The sequence below is a fragment of the Passer domesticus genome, chromosome 3 (genome assembly GCF_036417665.1).
Source record: "Passer domesticus isolate bPasDom1 chromosome 3, bPasDom1.hap1, whole genome shotgun sequence".
NCBI lineage: Eukaryota > Metazoa > Chordata > Aves > Passeriformes > Passeridae > Passer > Passer domesticus.
In genome coordinates, this window is record NC_087476.1 from 62,857,927 (window position 1) to 62,872,609 (window position 14,683).

General features: G+C 36.5%; 1 long non-coding RNA gene across 1 annotated transcript; it reads right to left on the reverse strand.

The window, feature by feature from the left end:
* Positions 1-970: 970 nt before the first annotated feature.
* On the reverse strand, positions 971-3,523 carry LOC135298117 (uncharacterized). The gene is made up of 3 exons (XR_010360096.1): positions 3,357-3,523; positions 2,501-2,645; positions 971-2,362 (listed from the first exon to the last, which is right to left on the reverse strand). It is a non-coding gene; the product is annotated as an uncharacterized LOC135298117 (long non-coding RNA).
* Between the last annotated feature and the right edge of the window lie 11,160 nt (positions 3,524-14,683).

A 14,683-nucleotide genomic window follows, 5' to 3' on the forward strand; every position in this document is an offset into this window, starting at 1 on the left:
GCAGTCTATTGCACTGTAAAATATCTGACTCATTCAGCACAGCTAAGAGGCAGCACCACAATGAGAGCACCCCAGACTTTTGATACACGTGTGGGTAGCAGGCCAACAGGACACTTGGTGTAACAAGAACCAATTGGAGGGACTCCTTGTACAACTGAGTGACAGCACTGGAATTTTCAGTGTTCAGAAGTAATTAGAAAACAGCTGTGAAGGAAAATCGATTGTTCCTGGTCATCAGTGGCTTGTCTTCCAGAACTAGAATAAAGAATGTAATATGATATCTTTGAAAAGAGCAAGCAAATGTCTCTTTGTTTACTGTTTTAACGTTTCTCCGCTTATTTTTGCAGCTATCTTTTAGGTGCTTCACGACTGCTTTAAAAAATCTTTTGATTCGCCTAATTATATTGCAATACTGTCTAGTAATAAAAAAAAATCTTTTACAGTGTTCTTTAAGGTGATGATTTGTGACTTATGAAGAGTTGAACAAATGCTTATAAATTACTCTTTGATGGTTTCATAACAGAAGACTTGCTAAATGAAAAAAGCAGAAGCCCATCAATGAAATTGCAGACTTATTAATATTAATAAGTAGTTGACCCATGAGAGGCCTGAAGTCTTCAGATTGTTTGTCCTGATCTTTGAAGTGCTTTTGAGATACACCTGTATTCTAACATAATCATTATCTTTTTGTTGATATTACCATGAAAAGAGAAGGAGTTGAAGGGTATTGTGTCTGTCACATAGTGCAACAGACTCTAGGAAGAACCTTTGCAATCCAAGTCATGAGATCAAATTTTAATTCTGGCAGGAAAATATGAGTTTTAAGCTATTATAATTTGTATTATGCCAGCATTGTTAATATTGATTTAGTCTTACACAGTGACAGAAATTGAAATGCCAGGAGTGATAGCTGTGCTGAGCTGCTTTGAGCATGTAAAATGGTGCAGTATTTGATTAAATCACCCTTGATTCATTTGTTTATCTTGTGCTGCCCTGTAAATTTAATCTCTCATTACATGATTTGGATCCTAATTTACACAGGATTTGAAGCAGGAAAGCAAAGCACACATATTTGCAGCAATATTCCCTGTGACCTCTTGTTAGTGTGAGGGAATGTTCCCTCAGAGCGAGAAATGCTCATGTGAGTGTGTGTTTGTGGAACCTCTACAGCCATGAAAAAACAACCCTGCTCTCGTTGTGTGCTTGCACAGCGCTTAGCCCAGAGAGGTCTGATCAATAATTTGAATGCTGAGGAATTACTGCCATGCAGCTGACTATTGAGACAACCATGCTAACAGCTCTTGGGAGCTGTTCAGGAGCAATTCTGTGCCCGCTGCACGGTGCTGCTGCTGGAGAGGCTCCTGCTCTGGCAGGGCTGGCAGCTGCTGGTGCCCGAGCAGCACTTCGGATGCCGACATCCACCTGCACGCTGTAAACTGTGCTCGCCTCTGGAGGGTAAGCCAAGGCACAGACTCTTGCAGCAAGCGGGTAGTAATCACACTCTTAACCTTTCTTCCTCAGTCTTCAGGGCTAGTGTGCCTTCAGCCTCCAAGATGCCAGGGGTGCAGACCTGAGCAAACATTCTGCTGCCATTCTTATATAAGCTTGTTCATTAAATGGTTGTAAAAAAATTCTGCTAAACACAGACACTCTGAAGAAGATATATAACTGCAAAGGTGTTAAAAACACCTTCCAGAATAATAATAAGGAGCTTCAGCTCCCATATTTCTTTTTCAAACAGGCAGACTTCACAACTTCCAAATGAGTCTGCCAGAAAATTTCCTATTCACAGCTTTGGGCTTGATGTAGGAAATAATATGGCAACAGCATTCATTTAACTGGAGTATATTCCTTCATAATTTTGGGATAACAAAATCTAGAGTTTAGGATCCAGACAAAACCATTAAGTATTTTCAGAGTATTAGTGAGGACAGATATACTGCCATCTGTAAGTTTCTACCTAGGAGTTTTAAGAGACTATCTTTCCTTGGCAGGATTCACAAAAATCAATGAAATAAATCTGGAGCACAATCTATTAATTTACTCAGTATAGTGGTACCAACTTTAGAGAGCACATTAAACACTGACAATGGAGTTACTTTTTGGATAAAAATCTAGAGTGTCAACTCTTCTACTTACAACAATTTTACATTTCTGGCCATTCTGTAACTGTGATAAGGTTCCTCCGAATTTACACCAACATAGATGAAATGAAAATAAAGGTCAAATGCTTTCACAGATTGAGTAACTTATTTCCCTGTGGCAGCTTCTTTGTCTGGCCAAGAAGAGAGAGACCAAAGGTTGCATCATCTGGCAGATCAGCAACATCTCTGTAAGGTACTTCTCCCCCTGCTTCTGTTTCCTGAATATAAGCAAGAAAATAAACAAGAATAAATAAAGTACTGCCATCGCAACTGGCAGTCTTCATGAGGAAATCTCTATAAAGAGGTGAAACAGTAAGACTTGGGGCTGAAGAAACACACAGAAAAAGGTATTTTACCTTCTAGTCAGGTTCTGAAGTTGAGTATTGCTTTTCAGGCAGCAGCGTGGCAGGGAAAGTGATGGAGCTGCCCACAGTTCAGCCTCTATGACCAACAAACTTTTATAAATATTGAATTTGCAAGGAATTTTTTTCAAACTGGAAACTGAGCAGAAAAACAAAGTTATAAATTATTGAAAACTACTATTTGAAATGTTTATATGACATTAACAAATAGTTTAGCTGATTGGAAAGCTATGGACTAGTGTGAAGTTTAAAATTCCAGAAACAACATAGTTTGTGAGAATGGTGGCTTTGGAAGTGTGAACAGGTGATGTGCAGTTACAAAAAGAGTATGACATCTGCAGAATTTGAAAGAGAATTTATTAAGACAGTCTTTTGCAAAGAAAAGAAATCATGTAGAATAAATTTGAAAGAGAAGGTAAGAAAGAATAAATGCTGCGCTAGTGGCTTGTAGTGAGAGGTGCAAGGGGAAAGATACCAAGAAGGTCTGATATGGGATGAAGCATTTAGAATTGCAAGAGCAGAAAAGAGAGGATCTAGGAAATAACAGAAAAAAAATACTTGGCTACATGAAAGTTTGGATGGGTTAAATAAGAGGAAGGTTATTGAGCCACACAAAGATTTTAAATGAAATACAGGATTTTCCTTGATCCATACATTCCACAGCAGTGCTTTACTTCTAACATTAGCACAGCTAATGTATCTAACTAATAAGACATGCTGCTGTTTGTTTGTCACACAACTGGTAATGGAGGGGGAGGGATGCTAATGGCTGAGCAACAAAGTTTGAAAAATAATGACATTCCGGGACAGAGATCCAGCCTCAGACTTCTCCAGATTCACCCATGCTTACTTTTTCTTCTTGCTGTGTGTTTTTGACCTCTGAAGCTTTTGCAGGTGACAGCATTAAGATTCCAGAAGGCACAGGGGGGGCATTGAAATTCCCTGCAAGCTTTGAATCTCTCTCCATTGATCGGTGTGTCAGTCCATGATGCAGTCATGCACAGATGTTACACAACAGCAGCAGCAGCAGGTTGCAGAGCTCTAAAAATATTTGGATTTAATTGAAAAAAAAAATAAAAAAGGTAAGGGTTTTAAGCCCTCTATTTAATGCCCCAGCTTCCTGTCTGGCATAAAACAGTGGCTGTTGTAGATAGAAGGTGGCTTATTTTTTTTGGAGACTATGATTGATTCACACAGAATTTGAAAGGGGAAAAAAAAAGGAACAGAAAACATGGCATCTGAAAAATAGTGTAGACAGAAGACGAAAGGGGAAAGCAGACACTTGAGAAATTTTTCAAGCATGATTCTTTGTCTTCTTGAACTCTGATTTAAAGGTTGCTTAGCAACAGTGGCAGTAACAGCTGGGACACCCTTGATCTTGTTGTGTAAACTATTAAAAATAGGTGATGGAAAGTAGCACCATGGAAACAATGACAATTCTGAAGCAGGTGTCTGCAGTGCTGCTTTTCAGCTTAATGTCAGAGGTGTAAATTACAAAATTTATTTCTCCCTTTAATCTGAATTTTTAGAAAGAAAAAAATATTTATATTCCTAAAATTAAGCAAGTCTCTGAAGATTACATTATCCCATTCTGTGGCACTGACTCCTGATTATTGTTTTGTATGCTTTCTAGCCAGAACCTTTAGAGGATCTTCATTTCCAGAGACTGAGGTAATTTCACTCCTGTGAATTACTGAAGCAGTCCTTCAGCAAGGGTCATAACTGGTATTTACAGTATTAACCTCAGCTATGAAAGGATCACAACCCTGATTTCAGTTGGACAGTTTAGCTAAAGCCTCACCTAGAATTACTGTTATTAAAATCATAATCTGAAAATGCTTACCTTATATGGGGCTAATAATCATAGCTAGGATTAATAAACGTAGACATTGGAATCAGCAACCCTCGTTCTGAAAACATTTAGAGACCCAGGGTCAAGTTTTTCTTAATATGACTAGTAAATCTGTGGCATGCAAAAGAGGACCAATTCTCAGAAAGAGTAATTGTCTGCCCTTTGAAACAGCCTCCTTTTAGGGCTCTTTAATTCAATATCTATGTTAAAGCAGACAAACTTCCTTTAAAAACATGGGACAATATATTTTATTAGCCTAAGGATATTGAGTGTGAATAAAACACTCTGCATTATTAGTGAGATTTTTATGCACTGTTAAGTGAAAATATTACAAAACAGAAAAAATATTCCTAACCCATGGGATAGTTGTATTTGCATATTCTTTATTTTTCATGCATTTGGAATGAGTGCTAAATAGAGCCAAATTCTCAGAAAAGCTTAGGAGTCTATGTCATTTTGACATCTTTGTCCTTATTCCATCATAGGTGTTCCTGCATTCTGATTTACTAATAATCACCAATTGCATAATTAAAAGAAAGAACTATATGGAAGAAAGCATAAAGAATTGCTCAATAAAACCAGCTATGAATCTAAATAACACCTACTTAGGGTTATTCTTACTGACCAAAGCATCTCCATCTCATTGCTGCAATATCTTAAAAGAATCAGCCTAATTTTTTTAATGCTTCTTATGAAATCAGAAACTATTCTTTCCTTTGTGCATGTTCCTACTTCTGATATTGATACTTGGCTAAAGCAGCATTTTCTGTCAGTCTTGCTTTTGCTTATCTTGGAAGAGAGAAATTAGGTACTAGAATACATAATTTTGATATTATGGTTTAGTGCACTGTACTATTTTTAGAAGATATCCCACACTGAGGCAGGATAGAGCTGACATGCAATGTCATTGCTTCCTGAGGAATTAACTTTTGCAACCTGGATGTAAAGGAAATAGTGAGTATAAACCTTAAACTTTTTGTTTTACAGCAAATTTCACAGAAACCTTTATTACCCTCTTGCTTGCATAGGCATTTCTACAGTACCAGAGAATGCTTTGGTTTGGAGGGGAATTTAAAGATCATTCAGTTCCAGTCCTCCTGTCATGGGCAGGGATGCCACACAACTGGATGAGGTTGCTCAGGGTATAGGGTAGCATGAAAGTTATAGACTGTTTCTTCTAATCTACTTTAGTCTTACATACTTTTACATTGCTAGGCAGAACAATTACGGGCACAGGCACATTCAAATAGTCAAACTGACACTGGGCTGCATTTGAAAGAACATAGGAGTATTAAACCTTTGTGCTCAGCACCCATTTCTTCAAAGACTCTTCTGTAGTGCACAAGAATGATGTACTATCCAAGCAGATAGACTTGTCTTCCTGACCTCCATGAATTAAACTAAGTGCCAGAACTGACTTCACGGAAGTCTGTTCTTCCCAATAGTTTCATAGGAGCTATTCTACAATAATCTAGCAATATTGAATAATTTATTTTGCTCAAATTATTTTGTGAAATAATGTATTTGATTTCATTTGTCCTGCCTGTATAAAAAAAATCCTGTCCTTCTCTGCAATTTAGATGAGTTGTACAAAAATGTAGGATTTATTTTCAGTGTTTTGTCATTTAGATCTAATTGGTAGTAGCCAATTCACAAAGAAAGCTACTTTAAAAAGTTTAATTGAGAAATTTAAGTAATGGGACATATTTTAATTTGTGGCACATCCAAAGGTTGGGATGACACCCACAGTATGGGGAAGTGAAAAATAGAATTTTAGCTTTTAACCTGAGTTTTAGTCTAGACTATAAAGCCATCTGAAGTCAGTGGAATCACTTAAGGAACAAAATAGCATAATTTGCTATAATACTGTTACAGATTAGGAAAACTTTTTAAGACCTTTACCTGGTACTGGGAAAGTGTAATGGAAATTGTTAAATATTCCTTTAAGGATTTGGGGGAGAATAAAACTTATGACACGTGACTAATCTATGTATTCAATCATGTATTACACCAAATTATTTCTTAAGTTGTGCCTAAATATATGCCAGTTTAAAGGCTTTAGAATATCACGGTGTTACTTTACTACTTGCTACTGTCCTAAGTTTTTTGAGGTTTCTGAATTTCTATGCACAGAAACACTCTAACAACAGCCAGAGCCATTAGGGTAGGGTATCACAGGCAATGAACTCCATTTTACAGGATGATTATTAGTTAGCAAAATATTTTAGTACTTCACCACTTGCATACCAAGCGCTAGAAATTTCTAAATATGAAGGAGTAAGTCTCCAGGTTATGTGTTTTACTAACGGAAAGTTTTCAACTGAAATCTCTCAAATATATCCTCTTCCTTGGAGGAATTTGAGGCATAAATCCAAGGAAGAGATTATCTCAGTGTTTTTATTTTTGGTTAAATGTCTCTTTAGATTCTTTAGCACTATTTACTAATGCTGTGTTTTTCTGGGAATTTGTACTTTAGACAAATAGTTTTCCATATCTTTTTATATGTCTCTGAAAACCTGGTTTCTTCCTTTTTTACTGATTTGCCACTTACTTAAAAAGGCCATGTCAGGAGTCAAAAATTGTCTGGGTTCAGTACAATATTTCTAATGAAACCTTCTGGGAAGTTAGGGCCATCATAGATTTACTGTAGACTCTCCCAATCCCTTCTAAGTACAAGGTATACCTGACTTCTAGAAATAAAAAGTCCTACCACAAGAACATACTTCAGTGAATGAGGTTTTCTTTATTTGAAGTAGCTCAGGAGAACAACTAAAGCTACAGAGGTCCATCATGTTGCTCAATGTACTGCTGTGATGGTCTTTGACATTCAGTATGGGAAAAATAAGAGCAGTAAAATCCAAGGCTACCTGTTGGGGCTGGAACAGCCTCTAATTGATTACTTTGTCTGGCAGGAGAGCTGCCTGGAAGATTTTCATCCAGATTCTGAGACTAGAAAATTTAGGTCAGCAATTCTCTTCTGTGTTTGTATAACATGGGGGATTATGTCCTTGATTTAACAAAGCTGCCCTCTGAAAATGAAACAAAACCAAAATAGTTACAGTATACACGGTATCAAAATCTTCCCATATGACTCCTCCACTTTGGCCATACTCATCATCTTTTTGCCTTTCTTGTACTGCTGAAATTAGTCATTGTGTTGGAACTGAATGGGAATGAGGAGTCTTAGAAAGGACACCAGCCATCCTGTCATCCAGAAAATCCCATATCTTCACCTTATTCCACTGAGCAGTGTGGGAAGCCAGGGGGCAGGGGCTGCTCTGGGTGCTGGAGTGTTAGAGAAGGCTGCAGGACTGATTTGTCTTTGACGTGTTGCTGCAGGTTTCTGTGGGTTTTGGAGGTCAGCCTCCAAAATGGCTGTGCGGCAGCCTGGGGGTTGAACCCCAGCCAAGTTTGAAGTGACATCTCTGTGCCACAAGGAGAGTGTTGCTTAAGATGAAACTCAGGTAGGGCTGGTCCCATAACATAACAGGGCTGGTACCCATATCCCTGTGGGTACACTCTAAGCCCTGACATATTTCTCCTCTGTGAGGTGAGAAATTTCCCATCCGCATTTCAGTCCCCATCCTCCACTCTCTCTCTTCCAGCCTCTCTGTCTATATTTGCCGGATTCAGCATTTTCAGGATCTTTGTGTGAGACTGTTTTCTGTACATGCTAGCAAATAAACATATGGAGCAGCCCAACAAGCCCAAGCTCTTGCTGATTTCACTGCCTGCTGGGCAGTATAATGAACTACCAAATAAACTCTTTGCCAGCAACATTTTGAGATTAGTGCTTAAAAAAAATAAGCTTAAGAAGGGTAATGAAAGAGCTGAAAACTGGACTAACCATATTCCATACTTCTCAGACAAGATGTATTTTACTCCTGCTATGTCTTGACAAGTATCTTCCCACCAGGACTGCCGTTTGCAATGTAGAAATTAATCAGATGTTCAAGATAATTAAAAACACATTTCTAAGTGCTGTTGGGAAAGAGAGATGTGGAATGAAGGGACAAGTTCTTAAATGGACTTACAGACAATGATTTTACAGTTCAGTTCCCCTGAGAATCCCCATTAAAATGAATCTTAAAGTTACTTTCAATCTCTTTGCAGATTTACAGTATCAGCAAAACAATTATGGACACTTTTCTCAAATGGAATGCACATTAAAAGACTGGGGATTTTGGTTTTTTTTCTTTGTTTTTTTAATTTTTTTTTCTTCCCTCAGTAGCAGCATTTAAGACAGGGGTGAGCGGAAAAAATCTTCACAAGGAAAAGAAAAACACAGAGGAAAATAAAATATTTTCTTGAGGATGTATTGAACATCTAGATGCAAACATGCACAGTGGAAAGTAATTTTCAAGAGGGATACTGGGACTAACAGTAAACCTAAATCAAAAGGTCTCCAGAAATCTGAGACACATTTGTGACCTGAAACTTGTGAGCCTGTGAAGAGTCCAAGAGACCTTTGATGTGACAGAGATGGCTACCCCTTCACATTTGCACAAGTTATGGAAATGGTGAATCTACTGTGGGATTTGCCTGAGAACTTTACCCTATCCTCCCAAAAACAAAGGGGCTTTTCCATTTCTCTCTCCCTCTCTTATATGTTTTCCCAGTGGAATGAGCTGTTGGAAATATTAGGATTTGTTTCCAAAAACCGTCCAAAGATTCATGTGACTATTTTAAAAAAATATGCACCCCTTGATATTTTTTCACTGAGAAGATTATGCCTTTTTAGTGCTCTGAAATCAAGATATGCCTTTGTTTAGCCAAAGAAGGGAAAAATAAATGTGATCTTTTGAAGGCAAAAGAGAAAATTATGTTTTCAGTAACATTATGCATTTTTTACATGTTACATATTTATTAAAAAGATTACTTATTTGTCTGCTTGGGTATTTTATTTATTTTTATTTATTTATTTTTATTTTTGTTTTTATTTTTATTTTCATTTTTAGAATGTCTTGCTCTTTTCAAGGCTTATTGTCCCTTCTGGCACTGTAACTACATAACACTGAATATGTGTGACACCACATTAATTTCCATATTGGAGGATTAGGCTATTACAAACATGGGATTAGGCCCACTTGAAAAATCAAAGCAAAAAGAGAAGTGAGATGTGAAGAATTTTTTCCTTTTTTGCCAAGCAAACAAATATCGAGGATAATAGAGCAAAAAATAAAGCAACTGCCCAAGTGAATTTTTATAATTTAACTTGAACTCCTGATCCTGAACTAAGAATATTGGATTTTACCTGATATATTTTTTACCAGTAGAAAAACTCAGAGTTGTTTGTTTTCTTTTGTTTTCCACTGCAGCAGTGTTATTCATACAGAAACCAATACAGAATCTGAAACAATATCCTGAGGCCATTTTCATACAATTTAGCATCTTGTATTCATGTGCATCATCGAACAGCTACACTTCCCATTCACGTTGCTAAGTTATTGCAGTACATTTGTGGTTGATTTTTCTATTGATGCTAGAGCAGTGTATACTTAGCAGTGAATAACTTATTTCACGAGTTCAACCTCATTTTCCTGTTTTTGAAATGCCCACAAATAGATAAAAACATACCCCTTATTCCATTTCACTGTGGATTAAATAAAAGCTTTCTGTTTTAAACTCTAGGTTTGTATCATGCTGCAATTATTCAATAATTTAATTTTGATATTAAGCAAGTGCTTGATAATATGATTTTTTTACCTAATTTCCATATTTTTAAGATAATTTATTTCAAAAACTATTACAATTTCAGAATGAAAGATTCATATGATATAAAACTAGTATAAATTTCTTGAATATAGAACTGCTTTTGGGGGGCTGCAAAAAAGAAAACTGAAGCAACATGATATGTGTAGATACATTCTGGACAAACCAGAAAACTATAAAAGACATAAAACGCTCTAAGCCTAAAAAATCCCCCTGTGTTATTTCTCTGAAGGAAAAATGTTTATATTTACACCCCATCTTCCCTAAAACAGGTTATAACTTCTTTCTTAACAGAAATAATGGTTCAGTAATCGTTGGCTCTTGACTAAGGCAAAGAGCTCTAACTGATTCATAAAAGATAGGAATATCTTTTTCAGATTTCCTTTTCACATTACTTTACTTTGTTAAGCTGTACCAAATACTGTCTTCTTTGTTGTCCAAGCAATCATCCATTTTGCTTCCACATTAGAACATGATAAGTTAATCTACATGCAACAATGTCTTACTTCATAGAAAATTTCCATAGCAGGTCTGAAAATGTATGCATTCAAATTTAAATGTATTCTTTATAATTTACCTCCATACATCAGTACTGCCTTCCTTGAAGATTATTAAAAAATGCCTGTCACGCACTCAGAAAAGCAAACATAATGATTAATCCCTTTTAAATTAAAATTTTTTTAATTTTTTGTCCACCTGGAGGTGTTACCAAGAATATTTATGTACTCTGTTTAGCTGGTGGACACTAGGATGAGGGAGGCTTCTCTCATGCACAGTAGGGTGAACAATAGAAGTGTTTATCCTGACTTGCAGTGGTGTCTCATTCTCTGATCCTGTGATTCTGTTTGCATCATTTCCTTATATGTGACCATGCGTGTGTGGGAAATCATATTTGAAAATAGTATTGATGTGATATGTACCAGACAGCATCCATTTTAAAGTTTAGAGCGCATCTTACAGTCAACAATTAGCTCAGATAAAAACAAAGTGAATGAACAGCAAATGCAATTAGCTATTTGCCTTGATTAAGCCCCACTCCCTAAAATGACCAAAATGTTTCCCCATTTACCTGAAAATTTGGTTAATAAAAGTTGCTTTTGAATTAACTTTGCTAATCACACTTCCATACCATGTGTAAATTAAAGTATATGCTGCCAATGCATGACTGACAGAGCCACCAGCAAATCTAATTGTACATGGAACCTGAAGATCTCACTGGAGAGTCCTTCATTGAAAATAATTATGTGCACTTTAGTGTGTGCACTCTAGGCAGCAGAGTCTGGAGAGCTTAAAAGTTAAAAAAATAATAAAAGTAGAAATGAAAACAAGAAAGAGTGAGAGCATTTTCTTGCCAGGCATATTTATCCAAGCTCACAGCTTAAGATTAATCCACAAGGGCATAGAGGCAGAAGATTAACAAACTAAAGACAGTCTTCATTTCTTGCTGAATTTTATTTTTACTTTGAAGCTATTTGAAAGAATACGTCCATAATATTGCATTCTGTCAAGCACAAGATATTGTTCGTGAAACAGATGTCCAATACATTTGTATCATCTGTGTAGTAGCACACATATTCAATTGCACAGTGGAAGTTATATTCTCACAGAAGCTGCAGAGGAATTTATCATATGTGAGTAAGACATCAAAAAAAAAAAAAATCCCATTTGCCTTGTTTTCAAGCAGCACTAGAATTAAGGCTATATTTACACTGAGGAGGGTATGGAAATTTTTATGGAACATAGTATTCACAAGGGGTTATGAAGCAGCAGGATAAATTCCTCACTTAAATTTGAAAGATTCAGGAATTATACAAATAATGGGCACTCTAAGTATGCACTACAGAGTAAGAATAGAAAATTTTAAATGCAGCAGTTATTAAAGTTTGGTCTTAAAATATAGAATCACAGAATAGTGTTAGTTGAAGGGACCCATGAGGATCACTAAATGAAAGGCCAATACAGGAATTGAGCCCAAAATTTGGAGTATTTAGCTGCAGGTTCTAACCAACTGAGCTAATCTTTAAGAAGCAGTCAGGTAATAAGAAAGTTCTCCAAAGACACCCATACAGAGCCTTACACTGCATACCAAAAATTTAGCTGAATATAAAATTAAATATAGGTGTACACATATAGACAATTAAAGGGTTCAAAGTAGTACATAATACATCCAAAAATTTGCTACAAAGCAGAAATTATTTGCTTAATTCTAATAACGCATTCATGGTTTCTCTCTTCCTTTTGATTTTGTGTTACTGTTCTATGGCTAAAAGCACAAAAGAAAACCCCAAACCAAAAAACCCACCCATTTTTATTTGAAATAAAACTAAAATTATAGTATACAGAAAGCATCTCATGTGCATTACCAAAAAAAGTATGAAATGGGCTCTGAAATGAACTAAGTCTTAAGAAAAGTGATGGGAGAGGAAAATTGCCATAAATAATGCAATAACTTCGACTTGTCAGAGACAGAATAATTTTCTACTCATTCATGAAATCAAAAATACCAAAAGGAAAGCATTGATTCTGGTAATGGAAAATGCATGAGAAAGATAAGACCCAGATGACTTAAAGTACTGTATAGATTAAGGTAACTTGCACATGTTTGATCACAGAAAAAGATTTCTGGAAAATGAACATGTACAGGAATATCAGAATGTAGGTCTTCAGTCCATGCTGGACCAGACCTCTTCCCTGCACTGCTTTTCAAAATTCATCACAGCAAGGCTACTGCTATGTGCAATGTATTATTCTTCTCCTCACACAGTTATTCTGGGGCAGTTTATATTTAGTTTAACAGTGTCCTAGAAAATCAAGAGTTTTTGGAAGTGGAACAGCTTAGTACTAGACCTTCTCAACATGACATATAAGTGGTCTCTTCCTTGAGTACTTTCTCATTTAAAATATGTCATGCAAAAGCAAGGAGAATTTGTGGTTTTAATCTGGAAAGGAGATTCAGGGATGACTGTAACATCTAGATATTGTGTAAACTTTCTCAATGAAACTGCAAAATTTATCCAAGGTGCAAGACAAATAGGTGAAGTTTGTATCTACTTCAAGAAGTGATAAAAGTTTCTGCTAAGTCAGTGGAAAAAGAATTTCACACTATACAGTGCCAGTGACAGAACAGTGATATCCAGTTGATTATGAGCACCAATTATCCAAGTATTAACTGTCGTGCAAGTAAACTGCACATGAAAAACACATAAATTAGATATTAGAAGAAAAACATCATTTTTTTTGGAAATACTTATGCATAATCTTTTCAGAAAAGCAGTACTGTATTGAAGAAATTTATTGCTTTTGGAGGAGTAAACATACAAGAATGTTATGCTCTCTTTCTGCCTCAGATGTTGTAGAAGAGAACTAAGGAAGCCTTTGTACTGGTTGGGCTGGGATAGAGTTAAATTTCTTCAGAGTAGCTGGTATGGGGCTGTGTTTTGGAATTGTGCTGAAAACTGTTTTGATATTTCAGGGACGTTTTCATTAATGCTGAGCAGCACTTGCACAATGCCAAAGCCTTTTCTGCTTCTCACACCACTCTACCAGCAGGGTGCTGCAGGTGCACAAGAAACTGGGAAGAGACACAGTCAGGATAGCTGACCTCATACTGTATGATGTCACGCTCAGCATATAAAGCCAGAGGAAGAAGAAGGAAGGGGTGATGGTGTTTTGCTTCCCCAAGCAATTTACTTGCTTCATTTTGCTCTTTGCTCTCATGCATGCTTTTGCTTTCCCTATCTCAATTCATGACTTTTCTCACTTTTACTCTTCAGGTTCTCTTCTCCTTCCCACCAAGGGAGAGTGAGGAGTGGATGTGCAGGGCTGAGTGGCAGTTAAGGTTAAACCACAACAGCACCTTAGGAAAAAAGCATTTATTACTATTATCTGGAAGAAAACCCATGAAAACTCTGACCTTATGCCCAACCTAATCACTGCAAACCCTTCTAATTTAGTGGAAAAGAGAAGCAAAATGATGGTGATGTATTTGGACAGATAAGTGTTGGTTTCAACATCAAATATTCTTCGCTGTCCTTGGAACTGCACTGTCAGAAGATGTTCTCTATATGATTGTCCCTGAATCAGAAGGACAAACAATAACTGCCTAGGCCCTGAGGAGAATTTTGGTATCTAAAGTAAAAGTGAGAGCAGAAAATTATTTCATTGTCTTACACAAACTGGGTATATAATAGTATAAAATGACCAGTATTTTTGTTTTGTCAATATCTTTTCTTTGAACCACATACACACATAAATGACCTTTGCCATACAGAAGATTGGTATTTAGGACTTGTAATGTCTCCACAAATACATCTGGCTTATACAGGACCATTCCATTTTATCTTCTTTACAACTTCAGCATCCCATGCAATGTTTCTTAATAGCTGTAATAAAGTGACTCCATGCAGGAAAGTGACAAAAACACATTCTGCCAGGAAACAGAAAGCAACCTTTGCTTGTGTTATTCTTGACATACTCTGTAAACTGACCACCTGATAATTTTCTTGGCTATGGGCTTTACAGTCTTCTGACAATTCCTGATTTTCCTGTCAGACCAGAGCAAAAAATCTATTATAGCAGCTTAGATGCACCATAGGAAGTACTGTAGCAAGAAA